We start from the raw sequence: 23,979 nt of genomic DNA, 5'->3' as shown, positions 1-23,979 counted from the left end.
GTTGTCTGTGAAGCGCACCATTGTTCCTCACATCTGTTCAACAAAATCTGCAAAACAGGCTTGGGATATTCTAGCAGGTCTTTATGCAAGCCGCAATGAGGCTAAAATTACTTTGCTGCGTAAAGAGCTGGAGTCGAAGATTATGCATGAGGAAGATGATATGGACACTTTCCTTGCTAGTGTCAAGGATATCAATGAGCAGCTTATTTCTGCAGGTGAAGTCATTTCAGACAGTTCCCTTGTGCAGACAGTTCTTGATGCCTTACTAGATTCTTACCAGGCTTTTGCTAGTACTTGGAGACTGAGGACCTAAGGAAATCCTGAAGTTGTCAAGTTTGATGCATTATGCACATTGTTGTTGCAAGAGTCGCTTTCCAAAAAAAACAGGACTAGACAGCGTGCAGTTGAACAGGCTTTTATTGCTTCTCAAAGAAAGGGTGGTAATAGCAATGCAGCCACTTCTTATGGTTCTGCTGCTAGTGGCAAAAATTCTGTTCCTAATGCTTTTGCTGGCAGCAATTCGTCTGAAAATTCTGGTGATAAGGGCAAAAACAAGATGCGTTGCCATTATTGTAAAGCCAATGATCACTTGATCAAGTCGTGTCCTAAGTTGAAGGCCAAAGAGGCTAAGAAGAAAGAGGGTGGTTCCACTGCAAATGCTGGTTCCACTTCAAATGCAGCCATTGTTGAGTCTTCTGTGAAAGGAGACTGTGTTGCTGATGTTGATGCAGAATGGGCTTTTAGTGCAGAGTGTACTTACAATCCTGCAGTCCATGATGCATGCTTGTTAGTTGCGGCAGATTCACATGTGTGGTATTTTGACAGTGGTGCTACAAAGCACATTACCTCACATCGTGAATTGTTTACCTCTCTCGAGTCTGTCCCTCGTGGGAATTCAGTCACTTGTGCCAACAACACCTCTTATCCATGTCAGGGAGTTGGAAAGGTTGTGCTCACTGCTGCTAATGGCAGTTCCTTCACACTTGTTGATGCACTTTATGTACCTGGGATCAAGAAGAATCTCTTGTCTGTATCTGCACTTGCTAGACTTGGACTTGTAGTCAAATTTGTGGATGACAGATGTACAGTTCATGATCTCAGTTTTGGTGATGAAATTGTTGCATCTGGGCTTTTGTGCCGTGGGCTGTATAAGCTCACTTTGTATGACAAGTGTGGACAAAATTTTGCAAATGCTGTTGCAGATTCAAGGGCTATTTCAGATGCAAAACTTTGGCATGCACGTTTTGGTCATCTGAATTTTGCCAGTTTGCTGCGTTTGCAGAAATCTGATATGGTTGCTTCTTTGCCGCCTCTTGAAGTACCTGTCAAACATGTTTGTGAAGGCTGTATTTTGGGTAAGATGCAGCGTTCTAAATTATGGTTCAGTTCGGGCCACATGCAGGTTGCAGCTTGTGCATAGTGATGTTTGTGGGCCCATGCAAACTTCGTCCTTGGGCAATTACCTGTACTTCGTGACTTTCATTGATGATTACTCCAGGCATGCATGGGTATTCCCGCTTAAAGCGAAGTCCGAAATTTTTATGTGCTTCAAACAATTTTTGGCTATAGCTGAAAATGTCTCGAAATTTACTATGGGCACCCTCCGTTCCGATCGAGGGGGGGAGTATATGTCTCATGAATTTAATGCATTTCTGGCTAGTCGTGGGATAAAACACCAATGTACAGTGCCTTATACACCCAGCAAAATGGTGTTGCTGAGAGAAAAAACAGGTCACTGACGGAAATGGCACGATGTATGGTCAAAAGTCAAGCTTTGCCGCATTCTTTTTGGCTTGAGGCCATCATGTGTGCCACTTATGTACTTAACAGGTGTCCTACAAAAGCTTTGCAGTCTATTACTCCATATGAAGCATGGCATGATAGAAAGCCTTCTATTGAGCACATGCATGTTTTTGGCTGTTTGGCATATGCTTTGGTGCCACAAGTGCAGCGCAGAAAATTGAATGATAAGGCTGTCAAATGTATTTTTGTTGGTTATAGTGCTGAAAGCAAAGGTTACAGGTTGTATCATCCGCAAACAAAACGTATTCTGGTTTCTCGGGATGTAGTGTTTGTGGAAGATTCTGTTCAGCCCTTGCTGTCATGTACTAGAGACAGTAATGTAAGCTCACAGGACATTTATGACACTTTGTTGCCTCTTTTCAGTGGTGTAAATACGAATGTAAGTTCCAATGAGGCAAATGTAGAGCCTATGGGGGTTTCTGAAAATGTTCTAGATCAACCTATTACTGATGCAGACGTACATGATGTCCTTGATGAGGAATGGGCTGAAAATGAGCAGGCTAGAGGTATGCCAAAATGGCTGGTGCACACTTTGCGTGATAGTAAATTGGATGCACCTTTGTCTAGTCGTACTCGTTCAGGCTCTCGCCATGCATCTTATGCATCAGATTGTTATGCTTTGGCTGTGTCTAGCTTGCATGATGTTGAGGAACCTCTGTCTTTTGATGAAGCACAAAATTCAGAAAATTGGATGGCTGCCATGCAATCAGAATATGATGCACTTATAGAAAATGACACATGGACTTTATGTGATTTGCCTCCTGGCAAAAAGGCCATTGGTACGAAGTGGGTTTACAAGTTGAAACGCAAGCCGGATGGTGAGATCGATCGCCATAAGGCTCGACTTGTTGCAAAAGGTTATGCACAACAAAAAGGCATAGATTATGAAGAGACTTTTGCTCCCACTTGTCGTATGACTACTGTGCGTTTTCTATGTGCATTGGCAGCTCATTTTGGTTGGGATGTACATCAATCAGACATTGTTACTGCTTTCTTGAATGGTGACATATTTGAGGAAGTTTATGTAACGCAGCCTCGCGGTTTTGTCATAAAAGGACAAGAGGACAAAGTGTCCAGATGTAAGAAGGCTTTGTATGGGTTGAAGCAATCTCCTCGTGCTTGGTATGAGAAAGCTGACACTCATTTGGTTAAAGGAGGCTTTCGTAACAGTCCAACAGAAAGCACATTGTATGTAAAGCGTGAAGATGATGTATTTCTCATTGTGGTTCTTTATGTTGATGATTTGCTGATCACTGGACCAAATGAGAGACATATTGCTGAATTTAAGGCTGATTTGAATGCTACTTTCAAGATGAAAGATTTGGGACTGTTGCATCATTACTTGGGTATACAGTTTAAGCAGTGTGATGGTGGTATTGCCTTGTGTCAGAAAAGTTACATAGAGACATTGCTATGTAAGTTTGGACTTGAGGATTGCAAACCTATTGCCACTCCCATGGAAACAGGTTTGAAGTTGAGTCTACATGATGCTGGCGATTCTACTGATGTCACTCTTTACCAAACTGCTGTTGGCTGCCTCATTTATGTATGCAACACGAGGTCGGATATTCAGTTTGTAGTCTCACAGTCAGCAGATTTATGCATAGTCCAGGGTCTAAGCATTGGCAGGCTGTCAAGAGGATTTTCCGCTACCTTAGTGGCACTTTACATCTTGGCTTGTTTTATCCCAAGGGGGGATCATTGCCGCCAGACTTACATGCTTTTTCAGACTCAGATTGGGCTGGCTATTTTGACACGCGAGTGTCCACAAGTGGTTTTTGTTTCATGCTTGGCAGTTCATGTATATCATGGTTGAGCAAGAAGCAACTTACTGTGGCCACTTCGAGTTGTGAGGCTGAGTACAGGGCAGTTTTCACAGCTACGGTTGAGTGTGTATGGCTCAGACGCCTTATGGCTGATTTGGGTGTTGGACAGGACACTGCCAACACTATCTACACTGACAGTCAGAGCGCATTGGCAGTTGCGAGGAACCCAGTTTTTCATGCTCGCACAAAGCACATTGAGGTGCATTACCACTATGTCAGGGAGAGGCTCTCAGCAGGAGGGATCAGCTTGGCTTATGTGCCAACACAGGACAACCTTGCAGATCTTTTCACAAAGGCATTGTCTCGTGAGAAGCTTGAAGCTTTCCACAAAGCTTTGGGCTTACTCCCCTTTGTGGACTGATTCTGTCCTCTGGGCATGGCACTTCCCTTTACTCATGTGCCAGCTCTCGTTCACCGCATCACTCCAGGGGGGATTTGTTACCATATACATGTGGTAGTGATGTGTGTGAACACACTAGGACCGCCGGGGCATTTTTTCCCTCTTTAGGAGGTTTTTCCCCCCGTGCATTGTATATACGCCCATCACTCTACGGCTATCTATCTTTCCATTGCACACTAAGTAACATACTCTCAATTGTGTGCCTTGAGCTTCCTTCGTCTTCTCCAAGCTATGTGTTTTTCTGCAACCCTAATTCCAACAGAAAAAGCCTCTCCTTTCGCTTTTTCTTTCTCAGGCGTGCCTTCTCAAAATGTAAGAGCACCCAATCATCCTCCTTCAATTTCAAATCGCGACGATGGTTATCCACTGCCTTTTTCTGTCATTCTTGAGATTTTTGCAAAGCCTCGCGGACCTTGGCAAAAGCCGTGTCTAAGTCGCGCGTATACTCATCCGCTTCAAAAATCTTAGCTTTCGTGCTTAGGAAGTGTGGAACCTTCGCAGCACCTTCAACAATCTCAAACGGCGCCTTCCTCGTCGCAGATTGTATTGTGTTATTATAGGCAAATTCCACCGAAGGTAAGTAGTTTTCCCATTGAGTCTTCTGATACGAGATATAAGACTTCAATAAATCTAAAACCACTGAATTGGCAATCTCAGATTGCCCGTCAGTCTGCGGGTGGAACGATGACGAGAACGGCAACGGCGTGTCAATGTTCTCCCAAATTGCCTTCCAAAACAAACTCGTAAATCTGGGGTCCCTATCGGAGACAATCGTCTCAGGCATGCCATGTAATCTGAAAATCTGGGCACAAAGAGTCTCGCTAAGTTATCCGGCTTGACTGTTTTCTTCACTGGAATGAAATGAGCCTACTTGCTAAATTTGTCAATAACAGTCCAGATACCATCGTGACCACTCTGTGTTCTTGGGAGATCAAAAACGAAATCCATTGCAATACTTTCCCATGGGCGCGTGGGTATGGGCAAAGGCTATAACAATCCCTGTGCTTTATGCCCGGCCAAAAGAAGTATCTCTCTACCCCTTTCATGGTGGTAGCAATGCCGCGGTGACCCGTAAAAGGTGGATAGTGGCATTCAGTCATAACCTTTTCCCTCAACGGCTTTGTAACGCACAACATGGTTTTTCTCAGCAAGTAGCCATCCCGAATGGAATATCCCGCTACTGTCTCCCCATCCCGTATCCGTATGAAAACGTCTGCAAAATCTTTATCTGTGGCATACTGGTTGAAACCGGCCCGTAGGGCGGTAGGCGTTGGCTTTCACCCGAAATTCTTTACTTAAACACACACACAGAGCACTTTGCAAAGGAGACCTGTAACGAGAATTAACACTTCATTACACACACGGCTCGGAAGCTAGAATGCTCCGAGCAGACGCCGACAACCTGTAGGCCCCAAAATTGGCGCCCCTTTCGGTATTTCTTTATTCTTTAGGAGGGTAAATTACAAGGTAAGGTCCTAGGAATCCTTCACGTGTATCCCCCTAGATACCATTTGATTTGGCCAAATTTCGGCAGCATAACAGTCCCAAAACTTGCGCAAAACCAATTCCCCTGCTGGAACTCGCTTGCACTGTCGTATACCCTCTGATTCCTGTCCAAAAACAGTAAATTCAGCACGCTGTATTTACTGGTTTTTGCCCTGTTTTCAGCCCCAAACAGTCCCCTAACTGTCCTTTGCCAGTGGGGCACGATTCCCAATGATCCTGGCATCCGTACGGCTGAAAAACAGTGAATTTACAGCGCATACACAACGCTGATTTTGCACCTGTACGGTGAGGTTATGACCCTCACCAGTGCCTGCTTTGGAGTAGCAGTTAGCTACCCCTGTTCCTGCTCAAGGAGGCTCTTGCCTCAGCACAAAAGCATGAACCCACACAACTGTACATCTGTCAAATGAGTAGCCCTCTTGTGGGGCATCACATAACTGCACGTAGGGGAGAGAGAGAGCAGTGTGTAGTGTGCAAGGCATCACTCCTAGCACCACACTGTACATGAGAGGGAAAGGAAGCACTCCATAGCTCTTAACCTGTGACAGGTTGCAAATGAGGCCTCTCCCAGCATAAAAATCAGCGCCCATTTTTCTGCAAGAGGAAAGTTCACCAAAATGTGACACTTGGCGCATTTTCAAGCATTTTCCCGTTTCGGGTTCGCCGCTTAAAAATATCCCAACCGACGCGTCGGTTGACTTCGCGGCAGAGTTATAAAGTGTTCCCCTAGTCATACCAGAGGTAATGACGCGAACACATTTCACGGCCCAAAATAGCAGTTCCCTAAATTTTAGGAGATGCTTCCGTTGGGCTCCCATTGGTCTTCTGACCATCTATCCTCATTGGAGCCGCATCCAAAAGTGCAATGTGGCCCAACTGTCGGATACTTTTTGTTGGAAGTCCCACCTTGACTTTACGCCTTAATTGAGTTCACTTCCTAGTATCCACCAACTTGCTAAGTGCGACGGGGGGACCTATATGATCTTGCTCTGAGCCTAGACATCCTTTTACCATACGAATTCCAGTGCCGACCACTTCCCGTCTGCGGGTGAATCTACCGTTCACATTGGCCATACAATGTCCGACCGTTTGCTACTTCAAGAAGAGGGTCTTAAACAAATAAAATAAACCCCATTGGAAAGAAACCAACAACCAAGGTTAGCAGTTGCCACATCTCTGTGACATGGTTAATAACTGCCACGTCCTCGTGACATACCCCCCTCTTGAAATCGCAAACGTCCTCGATTGCATACCATAAATACACGCCACTGATGATCTTGTGCTATTAACACTCTTTTATTATCGCATGTATCCGCAAGAAAGGTCGTAACATACATAGATACAAATGACTTAATGAGGCCTTCATACTTTTGCCATTTCCATCTATGGCACTGAATTCATATGTACATTTGATGTACTAGCTCTATCATTACCCCTCCTTTGCACACGTTGGGTTGGGGCATAAGTAGGCTGTAACCCAAAGGCTTCAAGGTAAAGCTGCAATACATTTGGTGACTCTGACAGTTCATGCTCTTCCATCCACTTTGCATCCATAGGTGGATAGTTCTTGAACTTCACCAAATAACGTCTTGCAACTTGTCCTTTAACTTTTCTGTCCTTATGTGCCAAAACTTGCTCAGGTACCAAGATCTCATCAAGTTCCTCAACTTCTGGCTGATCCTCAACTGGCATATCTTCTGGCACATCACCCACGAAGGGTCTTAGAAGACTCACGTGAAACGCATTATGAATCTTCCACGCATCAGGCAATTTCAGCCTGTAAGCCACGTCGTTGATCTTGTCAAGCACTTGAAAAGGCCCATAGTAACGCATGCTGAGCTTAGGAAACAGCCGTTCCTTACCCTTCATCTTCTTTAACCTTGCCTTTTCGAACCTTAAGAGAACCCAATCACCAGGTGATAGTAACAATTCACGACGGTGACGATCAGCAGCCTTTTTCTGTTTTGCCTGAGTCTTGTCCAAGGCAACTTTAATCTTCTTATACATCTCATCCATGTTCTCAACATATCGATCTGCCTCAAAGATCTTGTCCTTTGTATGCAAAATGGGAGGAACCTTTTTGCCGCCTTCAACAATTTCAAAAGGTGCTTTGCCAGTAGACGAATGCACCGTATTATTGTACGCATACTCAAGCATAGGCAAATACTGTTCCCACTTGCCCTTATTATCTGACACATAGCATTTTAGCAGATCTAAGACAGTAGAATTGGCCTCTTCTGACTGTCCATCAGTTTGTGGATGAAACGAAGACGAGAACTTGAGCGTAGTACCCATGTTCTCAAACAATCCTCTCCAGAACAAACTGGTCATGCGAGGATCACGATCACTGATAATCGATTGTGGCATACCATGGTACTTAAACACATTGTACATGAACAAGCGTGCCATCTGATCAGATTTTATCTTCTTCCTGACAGGGATAAAATGGGCCTGCTTGCTGAACCTGTAGATAATGGTCCATATACCATCACTCCCTGTTGGCGTTCTTGGAAGATCAAAGATAAAGTCCATAGCAATGCTTTCCCATGGCTTATTCGGAATTGGCAGTGGTTGTAACAACCCTGGTGCCTTTTGCCTGTCAAACTTGACCTTTTGGCAAACTATGCATGCTCGCACAAAGGTATCCACATCTCTCCTCAAGGTAGGCCAATAGAAGAACGTCTCTACCGCTTTAACTGTTGCATCAATGCCACGATGCCCTGCATACGGTGGGACATGACTCTCTTCCATGACCTTATGTCGCAATGGCCTAGTGACACAAAGTCTGCCATGCATCATCATAAAACCATCTCTGAGGAGGTAGTGCTCATGATGTTGCCCCTCTTGTAACTGTTCAAAGATCCTTGCAAAATCTTCATCAGCAGTATACTGTTCCTTCATGTCATCTAACTCATGATGATAAGGAATTGACACAGCTGAAATTTGTGGCTTTCTTGATAACGCATCAGCCACAACATTCTTCTTGCCTTCCACATGCATAATCTGGAAGTGGAACATGGAAAGAATGTTTGCCCATCGCATATGCTTTTCGGATAACTTTGACTGTGTCAAGAAGTATCGCAAGGTCTGATGATCTGTTTGGACAACAAAATCAGCACCTAAGAGGTAGTGCTTCCAGCTAGAAAGCGCATGAATCACGGCCAAGAGCTCCTTCTCATAGACTTGCGTAGTCCTCTCTGGCCCTTGCAAAATTCGGCTTTCATAGGCTACTACCCGTCCATCTTGCATTAGCACTGCTCCGATGCTACTGCCACACGCGTCACACTGGACCACAAATGACTTCCTGAGATCTGGCAGAACAATAACTGGATCTGAAGTCAACTTTTCCTTTAAGAGACTAAAAGCTGAAATCTCTTTTTGGGTCCATCTAAAAGTGACCTCTTTCTTTTGCAATGCGTGAAGAGGCGATGCTATCTCTGCAAAATTTCTGATAAACCTTCTATAGTAGGAACACAATCCCAAGAAGCTTCTGACATCGTGCACAGTCTTCAAGTCTGGCCATGTCTTGATAGCTTCGACCTTTGCGGGATCCATTCTTACACCATCCTTTGAGACTATGTGGCCCAGAAAGTGGATCTTTTCAAGGAAGAATTCACTTTTCTTAGGATTGACAAGCAACCTGTGACTGCGCAGCTCTTCGAACACAATGGTCAAGTGACGCCTATGCTCCTCTTCATTCTTCGAATACACAATCATGTCATCGAAGAATGTTCCAACAAACTGTTGATGCGAGCGGAAAATCCGGTCCATCATTCTGTTGAACGTGGCTGGAGCATTTGTTAGCCCAAACGGCATCACTAGAAACTCATAAAGACCAAATGTTGTTCTAAACGCAGTCTTGTGCACATCCTCTGGGCTTATACGAATCTGATGGTACCCACTCTTCAGGTCTATCCTGCTGAAAATTGCAGCACCCTCTAAACGATCGAGAATATCATCAATGCGAGGAATAGGAAACCTATTCTTGATGGTATTCTTATTCAACGCACGGTAATCAATACACATGCGCCATGAGCCATCCTTCTTCTGCACTAGGAGCACTGGGGAGCAAAAGGGTGAAGAACTAGGCTGAATCAGCCCCTTCTCTAATAACTCCTCAACCTGGCCCATAATCTCTTTCTGCTGCGCCGCACTAACCCTGTAGGGAGGTCTATTTGGTGGGCTACACCCTGGCACCAAATCTATCCGATGGTCCTCAGGTCTCTCTGGCGGCAATTGCGACGGTAATGAATCAGAAAAACAGTCACTAAACTTTTGCAAAAATGCTGACCTTTCTTTATCTAACACATATAAATTTGACTGATCACTATCTGAGACATCACGTGCAAAAATCAAGTACACAGAAAGATGATTCTTTATTACAGAAGTGATAGCAGAAGCAGATACAATAGGGACTGACTCTCCTTTAAGCTTTACATCCAAGATGTGAGTTTTGCCCCTATGCTGAACAGTGATCTTTTTGTTGTAGGCATCCAAGACTCCATGCACTCGGAACATCCACGGGATCCCCAACAAGGCGTCACAACCTTCCAGCGGCATGATGTAAAACTCTTCAGTGTCCACATACGACTGAATATGCAGACGCAGTTTTCCAATGATGGGAGTAACACACTCCGAGTGGCCAGGACATGCCAACCCTGCCTCTGCTGTGTACCCCATCTCTTCAGCTTTGATGCCGAGCTTCATAGCTAACTCTGGTGAGATAAAGTTGGCTTTGGCACCTGGATCAAAGAAGATGAGTGCCGTCTGATCCCTAACTTTACCCCATGCCCCTGCATAACTCACTGGCATCTGTGCTGGGCCTGTCACCCACCATGTCTGGCACTAAACCTGCTGTGGGTTTAGGCTTCTTGCCTTTCTGGTCTTCTTTATCCTCTGAGTCAGCTGGCCTTTTCCTTTGTGGACAATTGATAGAAAAGTGACCAGGCTGCTCGCATATAAAGCATTTGTTCTCAGCCATTAGGACCTTCTTTTCCTCGAGCGACTTGCGCACAAAAGGCTTCCTTTTCTGTTTCTTTGCCTGCGCTCCAGAAGTCCCAGCTGAATCCTTGTCTTTGGTGGCCTGTTCAGACCCCTGTGACGCATCAGGAGCCGTTTTCACAAAGGGCTTCTTCGCTGAATTTTTCTTTTGCTGCCCTCCTTTATCACTGCTCGGAAATCCACTGTCCTCTCCTTTCAACAGGGCAAGACCAGTGTTCGCAACTTCCATAAGCTGAGTAAGGGTAGCCACTCTGTTCTTTGTACAGTAATCGCGAAGCCCTTTAGGCAGCCCACAACAATACTTCTCTATCTGCTCTGTCAATGGCACAAATCTGTAGGAGGTCACTGAGAGTAATGCTTTACAAAACCTCCTATTGTACTCCAGCAAGCTCTTGCACGAAGCTGCCGTAAGCTGGTGCCAATCTGTCAAGACATCGGCTTCAAATTCATTTGATAGCCAAGCAGATGCAAACATTTGCTTGAAGTAAACCCAAGTGGCGGGTGCCTGTCCTTGCATTAACAATGTCGTCCACCATGTAAGCGCATTGTCCTTTAAGAAAGTGGCAGCTTTCCTGACCTTCGAGGCCTCTGTAAAATTCCCTCCCGCATAAGCTGTATCAAACTGCTGGAGGAAAGTGAGTGCCTTTGTCTTATCCTCGAAACCACTGAAGGTACTGAACTTTACCGCTGCACCACCTTCTTTGTAAGCCTTCGGCTTCTCTAGTGCCCCCAAGTTGTCATACGGGATGGTCTGCAACATGGGCACTGTACTAGGCACGATCGGCAGGTGTTGGCCATTCACATTTTGCGTCAAAGGTGCGATATCTGGCTGCTGTCCAGAAAAACCAGCCATGCCAAAATGAGCCTGTGGCACCCCAAACTGGCCCTGGTTGCCGTGGAAACCTTGCTGCATGCCGATAGTACCATACATGGGGTTTGGCATGATGCCTTGCATACCCCCAAACACTGTTCCTGGCATGTACGGCTGACTTCCAGACGCATAACCAGCCATACTTTGGAACACTGATCCACCCCCGAAATACCCAGGATGTACCGTGGGTGGTGGAAAAACTGAGTGCATAGCCTGGTATCCAGCTCCCTGCCCATTCAAGACAGCATGCTGGCTCTGAAAGGTGGCGGGCTGAACTGGCATAACCAGTGGAATAGGTGTTCTAGCCACCTGTTCAAGCACGGGAGGAACCTGCTTTGGAGCCCCCGACTCCGCAACATGCGAGTGTTCCCTTTCCTCCTGCGCCTCATGAAGTACCTGGGCTTGAGCTTCAACAAGCTCCGTACGCAGCGTAGGTTGCCTATTTTGCTGTTGCATTGGTGGCGCTTGCAAGAATTCCATAAACCTCGGATTCTGCACCAGCTGCGAAAAGACATTCACCGCGGCAACTAACTGAGTCTTAAAACGCATCATCCTCAAGTTGCCCTGTCATAAAGCCCTGTACTACTGGAGGGACATTCACGTTGACAGGAGGTACAGACTGACGTGGCCGTGAGCTCTCGCCAATCTCAAAAACCATAGGAATCTCCTGTCTGTCCTTTGGAGAGGAACCCTCTTCCATAATTCCCTTCCCCTTGTCGGCCATAGTGTAATCCCCGCGTTCTTGCACTGTGTCTTTACCCTGAACAATCCAGGCTCACTCTTTGAGGAAAAAGTGATTGATGTCCCGGCAACGGAACCATGAAACCGGCCCGTAGGGCGGTAGGCGTTGGCTTTCACCCGAAATTCTTTACTTAAACACACACACAGAGCACTTTGCAAAGGAGACCTGTAACGAGAATTAACACTTCATTACACACACGGCTCGGAAGCTAGAATGCTCCGAGCAGACGCCGACAACCTGTAGGCCCCAAAATTGGCGCCCCTTTCGGTATTTCTTTATTCTTTAGGAGGGTAAATTACAAGGTAAGGTCCTGGGAATCCTTCACGTGTATCCCCCTAGATACCATTTGATTTGGCCAAATTTCGGCAGCATAACAGCCCCAAAACTTGCGCGAAACCAATTCCCCTGCTGGAACTCGCTTGCACTGTCGTATACCCTCTGATTCCTGTCCAAAAACAGTAAATTCAGCACGCTGTATTTACTGGTTTTTGCCCTGTTTTCAGCCCCAAACAGTCCCCTAACTGTCCTTTGCCAGTGGGGCACGATTCCCAATGATCTTGGCGTCCGTACGGCTGAAAAACAGTGAATTTACAGCGCATACACAGCGCTGATTTTGCACCTGTACGGTGAGGTTTTGACCCTCACCAGTGCCTGCTTTGGAGTAGCAGTTAGCTACCCCTGTTCCTGCTCAAGGAGGCTCTTGCCTCAGCACAAAAGCATGAACCCACACAACTGTACATCAGTCAAATGAGTAGCCCTCTTGTGGGGCATCACATAACTGCACGTAGGGGAGAGAGAGAGCAGTGTGTAGTGTGCAGGGCATCACTCCTAGCACCACACTGTACATGAGAGGGAAAGGAAGCACTCCATAGCTCTTAACCTGTGACAGGTTGCAAATGAGGCCTCTCCCAGCATAAAAATCAGCGCCCATTTTTCTGCAAGAGGAAAGTTCACCAAAATGTGACACTTGGCGCATTTTCAAGCATTTTCCCGTTTCGGGTTCGCCGCTTAAAAATATCCCAACCGACGCGTCGGTTGACTTCGCGGCAAAGTTATAAAGTGTTCCCCTAGTCATACCGGAGGTAATGACGCGAACACATTTCACGGCCCAAAATAGCAGTTCCCTAAATTTTAGGAGATGCTTCCGTTGGGCTCCCATTGGTCTTCTGACCATCTATCCTCATTGGAGCCGCATCCAAAAGTGCAATGTGGCCCAACTGTCGGATACTTTTTGTTGGAAGTCCCACCTTGACTTTACGCCTTAATTGAGTTCACTTCCTAGTATCCACCAACTTGCTAAGTGCGACGGGGGGACCTATATGATCTTGCTCTGAGCCTAGACATCCTCTTACCATACGAATTCCAGTGCCGACCACTTCCCGTCTGCGGGTGAATCTACCGTTCACATTGGCCATACAATGTCCGACCGTTTGCTACTTCAAGAAGAGGGTCTTAAACAAATAAAATAAACCCCATTGGAAAGAAACCAACAACCAAGGTTAGCAGTTGCCACATCTCTGTGACATGGTTAATAACTGCCACGTCCTCGTGACACTGGTTGACCATATCCTCGAAGCTCCTATGATGTATCGCGGAAACAGCCAGAACCAACGGCTTCCAAGACAAAGCATCTGCCACCACATTCTTTTGTCCCTGAACATGAACAATCTAGAAGTGAAATTGACAAGATGTTCGCCCACCGCATCTGCTTTTCCGATAGCTGCTTCTGTGACAAGAAGTAGCGCAAACTCTGATGGTCTATAAAGGCAATAAAATCCGCTCCGAGTAGGTAGTGCCGCCACTGAGTAAGAGCATGGATAACCGCCAGAAGCTCTTTCTCATAAATGTGTGCTGTCATTTCCGGCCTTGAGAACAATCGGCTCTCGTAAGCAATGACATGGCCTTCTTGCATTAAGACCGCACCCAGACTACGACCACAAGCATCACAATATACTTCAAATGACTTCTGCAAGTCCGGCAAAGTCAAAACTGGTCCCGTAGTCAATTTCTCTTTCAATGTCTGAAAGGCAGTTACCTTTGTGGGTCCCCACAAGAAAGGGACTCCTTTCTGTGTCAAGATATGCAAAGGGGAAGCAACCTCTGCAAACTTTCGAATGAACCGCCTGAAGTACGAACACAGTCCCAAGAAGCTTCTAACTTCATGGACATTTTTCAAATCGGGCCAATCACGGATAGTCTCTATCTTGGCCGGATCCATTGGCACTCCCGCTGCTGACACAATGTGTCCCAAAAAGTGTATCTCTAGTAGGAAAAATTCACTTTTCTTTGCATTAATCACTAACTTGTGATCTCGTAATGCTTGAAAGACTCGAGGCAGATATCTCTATGTTCTGCCTCATTCTTGGAGAAAACAATGAGATCGTGAAAGAAGGTGCCATCAAATAGCGTGTACTGTCGAAAAATCCTGTCCATCATCCGGTTAAATGTCGCAGGAGCATTGGTTAAGCCAAAAGGCATCACCAAAAACTCAAATAACCCAAAAGTCGTCCGAAAAGCTGTCTTGTAGACGTTTCCCGGCGCGATTCTAATCTAATGATATCCACTCTTCAAATCAATCCTGCTAAAGCATGAGGATCCTTGTAATCTGTCGAGTATATCATCGATCCTAGGAATCGGAAATCTGTTCTTGATGGTGATTTTGTTGAGAGCTCTATAATCGATGCACATTCTCCAAGATCTGTCTTTCTTCAAAACCAACAACACTAGAGAGCAATACGGTGATGTACTAGGCTGGACAAGACCCTTTTCCAAGAGGTCTTTCACTTGGTTCATAATCTCTTCATTCTGTGCTCGGCTCACGCGGTAAGGTGGCCGGTTCAGTGGTGTGCTTCCAGGTATCAGATCAATGGTATGATCTTCAGGACGAGCAGGTGGTAACTCGCCTGGTAGGCCCTTTGAGAAACAATCGGCGTGAGAGTGGAGAAAATCTTGGCGTTTTTTATCAAGTTTAGACATATTTGTCCTATCCTTATTACTCAATTCTTTCATAAAGATCGAGTAAACAAACAGACTTGATTTTATTAATTTAGAAATGGCTGAAGCCGATACAATAGGGACAGACTCGCCCTTCAGTTTAATGTCAAGTACAATGGTTCTGCCCTTCACTGTAGTCAATGTCGCTTTCCTCGCCCGATAATCAACCACGGCGTTGTTCTAGTGGTACCAGGAATTCCCAAGAGAACATCACAACCTTCCAAAGGCATTATGTAAAAATCATCATGCCCCAAATACCCCTGACAATGCAACCGAAGTTTGCCAATGACAGGTGTAATGGCTACGTCCCTGTCGGGTGCCGCTGGAACTGCCTCCGCGAGTGGTCCCATCCGATCGGGAGTGATCTCGAGCCGCGTCGCCAATTCTGGTGAAATGAAGTTGGCCTTGGCCCCTCCATTAAAGAAGATCAGGGCCTCTTGGTCTTTCACTTTGCCCCAAGCTCGGGGAAGTTCTGTACTCTCGTCCATGGTGTTGGGATCGGTACCCACACAATTTGGAACCAGTCTTGTTTTCATCTTGCCTTTTCGTCGACGTTCCTCAGCTGCTCTCGAACTCTCAGGTCTTTCGTCGTCCTTGTCATTCTGTTCTTTCTGTGCCTTTTTAGGGCACTTCGCGGAGATATGTCCATGTTCCCCGCATCCAAAGCACTTTCCCTCCTTGATGAAGCGAGCTCTCTCTGGAGGAGTAAGCTTGGGTCGTGCATCCTTCTTTTCTGGGTTGCTCTTTCTCTTTCTACTTTCATTCGCTGAAGTCTGTTCTACTCGTTGTGTCATGACCTCATCGGTGGGGTAGGTCAGACTGCCAGAGTGAATGGCAAAACCCCGTTTCGCATGACTCATCAACTCCTCAATAGAAGCCGACTTTTGTTCCAAGCAGTGATCTCGGATCTCTGTAGGTAGACCCAAGGTAAACCGCTCAATCTATTCTCTGAACGAAATCTTCTTGAATGAAGAGGCGGGTAGAAAAGAGCTCCAGAATCTCTCGCAATCAGTGTCCACTGTATCTCTCTTGGTCATCCGAAGATGGTTCCAAGCAGCTCGTATGTCGCCTGCATACTCTTGAGTTAGCCAAGAAGAAATAAAAACTTCTTAAATTCAGCCATTTAACTGTCGTAGTCTTGTTTAAAAGAAGCGTGGACCACCAAGTTCGAGCATTCCCCTTAAAATAAGAGGCAGCTCTTTGAATCTTGGAGTGCTCTGAGTAGCGTCCTCCCACGAAAGCGATGTCAAATTGCTGTATAAAAGACAAAGCCTTTGAAGCATCTTTATATCCTGAAAAAGTGTCAAATTTAATTGACTGTCCACGTCCTTAAACTCTCGGACTTTCTTGCTTTTATCTTCCAGAAAGTCATATTGGTTGGCTTTGTAAAAATTCTTCTTGTTTGCATAAAAATTGCCGTCGTCAGAGTCTGAACTGTCTGTAGACGAGTCCTCTGTAGAACTGTCACTCACTGGGCGAGATTTAGACTTCTTTGCCTTTTTCTTGCCCTTTTCGAAGCGTTGTTTCTTGCTTCGCTTTTTGCCTTTTCTGTCTTCTTCGCTCGAGTCAGAAGAGCTAGAAGAACTGTCAGAAGAAGAAGAAGAAGAAGAAGAAGAAGAAGAAGAAGAAGAAGAAGAACTGGGTACTCCTTCAAATCGAACACGCTTCTTCGGTTTCTTTGCCTTATCAAATGTCGACTTATGACCCAAATATCCCGGGAAGTCAGTACCTTTCTTCTGCTTTTTTCCGTGCTTTTTAGCTTTGTTCTGCGTGTCAAAAAGCCGAGCAATCCGTGCATCAACCACCTCTTCTCATTCCTTCTCTGAATATTTCTTGTGAGTAGAAGGTTTCTTGAGAGCGGGTTTCGGGGTGGTGGTGTGGTTTTCTGCCACTGCTCGTGCACTTCCTGAAAAGAAGTCTCGCTCATATATTTTGCAAATTTTGGGTCCTTCGCAAAATTGAGCATCATCTTTGTTGCATCGCCGATCAATCGACGACGCTCCATCTCTCGTCGCTCCGCCTGAGTAGGCCGAAGGGGGCCATACTCTCTGCCGGAATCTTCGTTGTGATCCCTTCCCGCATCTCCGGATGCAGAGGGAGTCGACTGATCCTTGCGTGAAGCCATATGTGCCGCATATTTTTTTTTTTTGGGATCGGATTTCCCGTAGAAGAGAAATCGGCCGTGCTTTGATACCACTGTAACAGACTTGGACATTCCAAGTCAAGAATCGACGGCGACAACACCAAATAACCACTTCAAAAGAGTTCACAGTTCACAATGGGTTTGCACTGGCCCGGTGGAGTTCCGTGTCTAGAGATATTGGTGCCCAAAGACTGGCGTCCCTTTCGGTATTTCTTTTTGTATTAATCTCAGTCAAGGTGGAAAGGTACGTAAGGTACGGTACGTATTCGGTATGTCCTGTACGTAGTACCGAATGGATTGAGTTGTTAGGTACGTAAAATTCGTATGGTTTTTTTTTTGAAAGCCAGAAACCTACAATACAGTCTGTACTTGATAGTATATTCATAAGTATAACAAACTACAAAGAGCTTCATAGTGATCTTGATTTAGTATTTACACATGTATGATTACACACTACACAACAGACGAGACTCGAAAAGTTTATGGTACTGGCCACTGGCATGACATACTTCATAAATGGTAAACCATAATCTCATCAAACAAAAGGTACATCCAATGATAATTCATCCACAATAAACAAAGGTGGAACAAAGCACGAGTCCTGACTCAATAAAAAAGGAAACTAGGAAGCATGCTAAGATGCTAGCAGCTGCAAAGTACATACTACATACTACATGGCAATCAAGATACTCAAACATCCCTATCGGACTCTGAAGATGAGGAGGCCATGTCTCCTTCTGTCAAGACATTGCCCTCCTCATCAAACTCTGGGTCAACAATGGTGGGATCTCCAAAAGCATCTGCCTCCAGCAGCTCAAATGGGTCATCCTCCTCCTCGGTCAGAATGAGACGCACTGCCTCATTTGCTCGACCACGACTACTGCGCATAGGTAGCTTGCCTCTGCGAATGCTCTCCCGTCGTGCTCTCTCTGGATCTGCAACCTCCTGGCGAAGAGGGATGGCCATGGCTCGTGCTCGTGATCTAGTGACCCGTCGATCCACGCTCTCAAGCTCTCTATGAAGCTCTTGAAGAATCTCCTCGTGCTCATCTCTGATCCGACAATCTATCTCCTGTGCAGTAGGATCTGGCACCATCTTTACTTGAGTCGGATCTGCCTGCTCAAAAGTTTAAGTAGCCAAGTATTAATTTTTAACATCGAGTCTCTCATATCCAAGACTCATGTAGCAATGATCTATTATTAAGACTTACCTGCTTGGGTGACCCCAAAGCATGAAAGCTACGCACGAGCTTCATGTTCGCTCGACAATAGACCAACTTCTCCAATTGCATAGTGCTCAAGCGGTTTCGAATCTTCGTGTGTATCAGAGAGTAGGCGCTCCAATTGCGCTCACAAGCACCAGCTGAGCAATCCTATAGACATATGTCATATGACATACACACAAGATAAAGGAATAAATGAGAACCACGAAACACCCTGAGCGTGTAAACACAATTAGAATACCTGTGAGAGAATACGTAGTGCAAGATTGCACAACTTTGGAAGCCAGGCTCTTCCATAGTTCTGCCACCAAGTGAGGGGAAGCTTGGTAGCTTCCTACCTCAAAGACACACTCCTCAAGAAAGACGGTCCCAGATTGTTCATGCAGCTGCTCATCTCATTGTCAAGGTCCAGTTGCTCATCCTCAGTGAACATCCGCTCTAGGTACTCCGATCGCAAGTTGAGCAAACCGCTCTCTGCAAAAAGCTCTGGAGTCTTGTAGAGAGGATGGAGTATAGCAGCCATCCCATGAATAGGACGACTCATATACGTCCATCTACTCTCCACAATAGCAAGGATGTCATCCCGCCTGCAATTCACAAGACTTCACAGTCAAGACTTAAAACAAATACAACATCCAACTTTCCAAGGATCAAGCATTGACTAAGGACTTACCGCTCTGGTGTCACGGAGGTACATGTAGCTATGTGCTGCCTCATCTGCATGAATAGATGATACACAAGGCCAAGAGTCGACCCCTCCATGTCTGTCACACGCAAGAGAACATAGAGAGGCTGGAGAGCCACTGCCAAAGAGTGTACCTCTACCCAAAAGCTCTCATCAAGCACTTTCCTCTGTATGTACTTGGTAGGCTCCGTCTGCGCATGGAGCATCAAGCGCCACTTAGGGTCCACAACTGTCTGCAACAGTGGATCCCTCAACCTGTAAAGCCTCTGAAGTACTAGGTACATGTATGCAAACCTAGTCTTCGAGGGACGCACCATGTCTAGTGTGCTGTGACTCCTGAATATGGCAAGTGCTTGATGTTTCTTGCGGAAGAAAGTAGTCATCTTTGACGCATCAGAGACAATAGGCTGTACCCAAGTCAACTTGCCAATATCCTCCATGAGTAAGTCGAGGCAATGTGCAGCACATGGAGTCCAAACTATGCGAGGGAACTCCGCCTCAACCATCTCCCACATGGCCTTGCAGTTGGACGCATTGTCCGTAACAACCTGCAAAACCAATGACCATTATACGTCGTACTATGGCTTCTAAAAAGAGCAAGAGATTCGACAAACTAAAAAGCGCAAAAAATTCGACTCTCGAGAATGATACTTGTACGACATTATCCTTCCCGACCTCCTTGATGGCTTGCCGAATGTGCCCAAAAATAAACTCTGCCGAAATACGCTCACCAGCCTTGCCCGCGTCCACAGCACGTAGGAAGTATGTACCAAGGCAAGAGGAAACAAGGATGTTGATAATGTGGCGTCTCCGAATATCACTCCACCCATCAGAGATGATAGTACAACCAAATTGCTGCCACCCAGCTTTCACTGGGACCAAGGCTCTGTCAATGATCTCTCGCTGCTCATCTAACATTTTTGTGCGCATCCTCTGTTAATCCAAGCCACTCCAGGAATCTGTGGCGCCAACTTGTGCAATGGCTCGAACCATTCGCTTCCATTGCTCTGTCCGCAAGACATTAAATGCAATGTTGCACTCTATGAGAGTGCGAGCAATCTCTGTTTCTGCAATTTTTTGCCTCTCTTTTACCCAGGATTGTGCATGGACACGTGAAGGCAAAGTAGACTGCGTATACATGCGTGTGCTCTGATCTGTATCCTCATCTACATCTTGAGAACAACGAGCCCTTTTCCTGCTAACATCCTTTTCCTGCTGAGTAGGTGCATTTGGAAAATCTGTAAACAATGCATCCTGCAAGGCATCCTGTGTTGCCTCATTTGCTTTCTTACCCTTGGACGAGGGAAGACCCCCTCCCAGAAAGTGCTCTAGAATCAAAGCATCCTTGATCTCTCGCGGAACAAGCTTGCATCCTCCGCATTGGCCTGTAGTGCCGATGCCAGTAAGGTGCCTCAACACACGCGTCACCGTACTTGTCTTCTGCTTTCCACAATATTTGCAAGTCCAATTGCGTGTTCCTGATCCTGCTTACCCTCCTGTATTTACCACCGCAATGACATTGGTGTTTGCGCTCCAGACTGGGTTGGGTTTGCGAGGCATGGTCGACCTACACATGCAGTAGGAACACGACATTGTGACTAAAAGGCATGTGCTATCGCGAGAGAATCACAAAGAAATGTGCGAGGGAGAGACAGAAGGTTTGCTTTCTTACCGGTAAACACGCGCGAAAAGGCTTTGCAGATGGACTTTGCAGAGACTTTGCAGGTTGCAGGTCACTGTTGCAGATACTCACCAGTAAAATAAGGCGCCCAGACTATACCTAGCCAAGTGAAAACAAAAGGCCTCACGTGTAGGGTTTTTTTTAAAGTAAAAAAAAAGCGTACACTACAATTCCGTACCGTACCGTACCGTACGGACGTACGGTACCGTACGGAGCCGGACGTACGTATGGATCCTTCCTTGATCTCAGTTCAAAGTACAAGAGTGGTTGGGTCTCACTCTCAGACTCTGCATCCAGATGCTTTGCAGAGTGTGAACCCAAACCACGTATTTATTTACAAGGGTTGCCAAAAGCAGAGCCCCAAAAGCTTGAAGTCAAAATCCCTAAAAATAAAAGCAAAGGCTCCGGGCGTCCGTACTGCTGCCACGTGTCATGCGCAGAGTTAGGGTTTCGGTAGTTTAGGGTTTCTGGCAGCAGAATTAGGGTTTGCAGGTTTTAGGGTTAGGGTTTCCAGAATTAGGGTTTGCAGGTTTTTAGGGTTTCTGCAGATGGGTAGCCACGTCATCACTTTGTGACACCATGCTCATGGCATATGGGATCATTGTGAGGTGCGCATGTGCGGAAGCGTGAGAGAGGGGGGAGAGAGAGAGAGATAGAAACACAAAACGCAAGATATGGTTAAAAGGGGGCGATCAGCCCCCCATGACTACCATGAGCAGAAGACCCAATACACAATCAGATAGTGTGGAAGTGGGTACCCCCCTGGCCCCATAAATAGGTGCCCAAGGGGAGGTAGGGCACAGCCTGGAAAAATCCCCACGACCCAACAAGAAAATGATATATGGAAATATATGAGGGTGCCCGGACAAAGTGGGCGGCCGGCCCCAAACTCGGGTGGCCGGCGGACCGGGAGCAACCTAGACTATTGGTGGCCAACCCGGAGACATACTAGCCGTACATGTATGCCCATGCCCTAGACCTGTGAAGTAGCAGAGTGGTGTAAGCCTAACACCCCCTCTCAGCACATGATGTTGAACAAACCGCATGAAGCCGAAGATGTGAGGCAAATGATGAAGATGTTTGCTGCGATGTCCACTAAGGACAATAGTTTGGCGAACTCCGCGATTGTAGCAGCAGTCTGGGGTGTCCCAATTACTGAGAGATCTCCATGGTGTGATGCCGTCACAAGCAGTGTAGCAAACTGCTGTACTCGCTAATGCAGTGTGAAGATACTGCGTGAAGGTCCCGAACTGAGTGTGAAAACAATTCCTTGTCGTAAAAGAAGTGCCAATAGACCTGCAAGTGTCTTGTCCAATAGGATCTGTGGTGTCTGTAGTCAAACCGTCTGGAGAAAATGGAGAAGCCCAAGAACCGTCGTGAGAATCCTGTCAATGCATGAACCTGTAACCTAGTGTGGCGAGGTGGCTAAGTTGTGAAAAACTCTAAGAAGGCCAGGTGTAGCAATCTGCGCCGTAAACGTCCTCCGAAACAAGGAAAGCAAGACTAAACAGTCTGCATTGTAGAAGCTACCGTAAGCTGTAGCAGTCACTAGGAGACCGCACGGACCACCATCGGATGGTGTCCTGTAAGTAGGTAGGGTAATCCAAGATAAGGGGAAAGCCAGACTCAACAGTCTGCGCTGTGAAGGGCCTCTGAGAAGAGGTTTCGTCAGACCAAGCTGTCTGCAGTGTAATCATCCTATATGAAGAAGGGAAGCCAAACTGAGCAGTCTGCGTTGTGAAGAACCTCTAAAAAGAAGAGTGAGCAGTCTGCGTGTGAAGAACCTCCAAGAAGAGGAAAGGCCAGACAAATCTGTCTGCGCCATCTTGCCTGTATCTCCTACCTCTAATCCTCTGGTGTCAACCAAAATAGAATCCGCGCCAACAACACCACCAAACCGCATCTCGGTGTGGCTCTCAATGTGAATGAGCTGGGAGTGGCCTATTGCCCAGGTCAGGGGATAAGTCTGCTGTAAGGTTATCGAGGGTGAGTGTAAGCAACTTTAAAGGTAGCAATCCAAATGATTAGGAATGTAGAAGAGCAACTGCACCATCATCCAAGCCAAGCTCCGGGTGAATCCGGATGTAGTCATAGAATGGTGCCTGATCTCCCGCATCTCGCGGGTAAACTCTCCAAGAGAGTCCAAAGCACTGAAGTCCCACTCCAGTCTGTAGATCGAAGCAATGAACCTGTCCAAGAAGAGATCCAAGATCCTCTCCCTGAGTCTATGTAGATGCTCCTATGTAAGCAAGTGATGTGACGTGTCGAGGTCAAGTGGTAAGCTGATGACAATATCTCATGTGAACTCCTCTGATGAGTGCATAGGTGTGTCCAAAGCAAACCACAAGTCACCACCCCCTTTGGAGTGCGCAACCGCCAAATGATGGCTGGGATGCATGGATCCCCCAAGGATCTTATGCCCGTAGATGATCAAGCCGATGTCGAAGATACCGTGTACTGCAGAAGTCACTAAGAGACCGCATGGACCACCATCGGATGGTGTCTTGGCAGGAGGTAACTTCATCCTCTGTCGAAAATGCAAACCATGTGGCTGCTGTCCACCGAAAAACGCAACTGCAAGGTGATGAAAACGGTGCTGTCCAGCGATTTTCAGCGTGCTCGTACGCTCCTGGTATGGTCCGAAGCGGTGCAGAGGGTTTGGGGAGGGTGGCTAATCAAGGTAACAACCCCAGGTGGGCTGAAAACAGAGAAAACAGCAGGTGTATGGCTGAAATTTGTAGATCTAAAGAGGAATTTGACCGGCAACGCACCAGTGCTACATCTCTGCAAACTTTCGTCGCGAAAAGCTGCCTAGGCCTTTTGGAAGCAAATCGCTGAAGATGCTTCTTCTTGGGAGTACCTGATGGGGAGATGCTCCTTGGAACACGGCAGAGCCTGAAGCTCCTGATACCATGTGAGTGCGCGTGTGCGGAAGTGAGAGAGGGAAGAGAGAGAGAGAGAGACAGAAACACAAAACGCAAGATATGGTGAAGAGGGGGCGATCAGCCCCCCATGACTACCATGAGGAGAAGACCCAATGCACAATCAGATAGTGTGGAAGTGGGTACCCCCCTGACCCCATAAATAGGTGCCCAAGGGGAGGTA

General features: G+C 46.4%; 1 protein-coding gene and 1 pseudogene across 3 annotated transcripts in view; one reads left to right on the top strand and one right to left on the bottom strand.

Moving 5' to 3' along the window:
* Window positions 1-23,979, top strand: part of LOC147454258 (transmembrane E3 ubiquitin-protein ligase FLY2-like) — a 114,828-nt gene that overhangs the window by 5,693 nt on the left and 85,156 nt on the right. The gene's annotated exons all lie outside the window — the stretch shown is intronic.
* LOC147454259 (uncharacterized) lies at window positions 17,977-22,777 on the bottom strand (annotated as a pseudogene).

The sequence above is a fragment of the Adiantum capillus-veneris genome, chromosome 7 (assembly GCF_014529385.1).
Source record: "Adiantum capillus-veneris isolate H3 chromosome 7, ASM1452938v2, whole genome shotgun sequence".
Lineage (NCBI taxonomy): Eukaryota > Viridiplantae > Streptophyta > Polypodiopsida > Polypodiales > Pteridaceae > Adiantum > Adiantum capillus-veneris.
Note: the sequence above shows the minus strand (reverse complement) of the source record. Positions and strands in the feature narration are given on the sequence as shown.